Source organism: Nuphar pumila, chromosome 3, assembly GCF_984573655.1.
Source record: "Nuphar pumila chromosome 3, dmNupPumi1.hap1.1, whole genome shotgun sequence".
NCBI lineage: Eukaryota > Viridiplantae > Streptophyta > Magnoliopsida > Nymphaeales > Nymphaeaceae > Nuphar > Nuphar pumila.
In genome coordinates this window covers 5,147,112-5,149,234 of record NC_143251.1, presented here as the reverse complement: position 1 = coordinate 5,149,234, position 2,123 = coordinate 5,147,112, and positions in this window count along the sequence as shown.

Here is a 2,123-nt window from a genome sequence, read left to right as displayed (position 1 = left end):
ATCTTCTGAGAAAATCAAAGATAAATTTCAGTTATTCTTCAAATTTTCTGGATTGAATTCCATTCAAACTCGATTTCGGAGTCGAACCCAGTGTTTTAGGTCCAAATTCGAGCCTCGTTATTCAAATTACAAATTGGAATTATAAAATGCCAAAAACATTTTCTGAATGGCTCAAACAGCTCATCCATATTCATTTGGATCCATTACTTGATATTTTCTTGATTCAAGGTCCGAAACTCGAATATCATCTCAAAATCCGGGTCCAAACATATATATATATATATATATATATATATATATATATATGTGTGTGTGTGTGTGTGTGTGTGTGTGTGTGTGTAAGATAGAGGGTAGGAGCTAAACTGTTCATGACTGTAACTTGCTTATAAATCCAAATAGGAATTCCACCATTCATGACACTTTTTAGGATTGGTACCATGTTGTAATAAATTTGTGTATGAGGTTTGCAGACTCATTTAAGTTAGTAGTTGAGTGTTTATAAAGGAGTAGCAATTACAAAATAGAAAGATAATATTGATGATTAGGGAGTTTACTAATGTGCTGCTTGATGAACTCTTTATGAAATATATTTTAAAGATGTATTTTGATTAAAATTATTTGTGAAAGTGAGCCACCAAATTTATAAAAACCAACTTTCACTAGTGTGAGAACTGGGTCAAACTCAAGGAACGGTTTTGACAAACTTTGTATTATAAACAATGTAATTTCTTTATTGCCTTAAAAAAAAGATTAAAAGTAATTAAAAAATCACAAAGTAAATGTTTAAAGGCTTATTACAACCCAAATGAACTGAAAAACAAAAGAAAATGTAAAATGCAGCTTTCGCTTTTGCTCCTTCACTGAAGATCCAAATTCTCTTCAATTCAGCACACTACACTCAGCGAATGGTGTCCACCTGCAAAACACTAAAAAAAATATGAAAATAAAAAATTCTACATAAAGAGTTAGCACACGAAATTATAATTTTGTCCTATTTAATTACAAAATTTTCTGTCAGAATAAGTTTCTGTAATTTAGCAGAACACTGTATGAATCAGATTTGGTTCTTACTAAAATTTTGCAGAGAGCTTCCTAACATATATGCAAATCGTATTCAATTTACAAAATTGAAAAATTCTGTGCAAAACTTTGGCTATGCTACTTTTATCAACAACTAAAAACAATAAAAATCTGCTGTCAAATTTTCTGACAGCTTCTCATATTCGGTTGTGTCAGCATAGTAAAGTGAATTAAAAATGGATAAAAAAATTTAGATTGAAACTAGATTCATCCAGGTATCCAATCCAATTTACGAATTCAAATTCAAAGTTCAGAAGCTTTAGATATCATAAAAACAAAATGCAGTAGAATTCTAAAATAAGTTAGAATATGAACATTTGGATGGTCTTCTTGATTCGAGAGAATAAAGAATAATCTACTTTAGATTGAATGAACCAAATTTGTTTCAAATAGGATGATAGCTTCGCAAACTAGTTTCTCGATGATTGTTTAAGTTCATAGAAGGACTTGTTCAGTCAAAAAACTTGATGCACCTCTTGACTAAAAAATCCTGGAGGTAACTGCATGTAGACTTCTTCATCTAGATCACTATGGAAAAACATATTGTTGACATCAATCTAGAATAGATGTCAATTTCGTATGGTAGGACAACGAACTGTGACGAGTTGGGCTACATGAGCATATGTCTCATTGTAATCGAGACCTTTAATTTGAGTGTATCCTTTGGTGACCAACCGTGCTTTGTACCTCTCAATAGAACCATCAAATTTATATTTGATTTTATAAATCCAATTGCATCCAACAGGTTGCATACCTTCAGGTAATTATATCACCACTCCAATGTTATTCTTCTCAAGTGCTCAGATTTTAGTAACCATAACATCACACCAATGTTGATGTTTTATGGCTTGGAGTAATGTCATGTATTTGGTTCAGAGTATTGAGTAATGGCTGATAAAAACACTTTATATAACGATGAGAGAACTTGTTGTATGTAAGGTAGTGGCTAAGTGGATGGTTGATACTTGGAGTCTCATCACATGATTCATTCAATTGGAGTATAGGAGCTGTAGAATAATACTTAAAATCCTTGAGATATGATG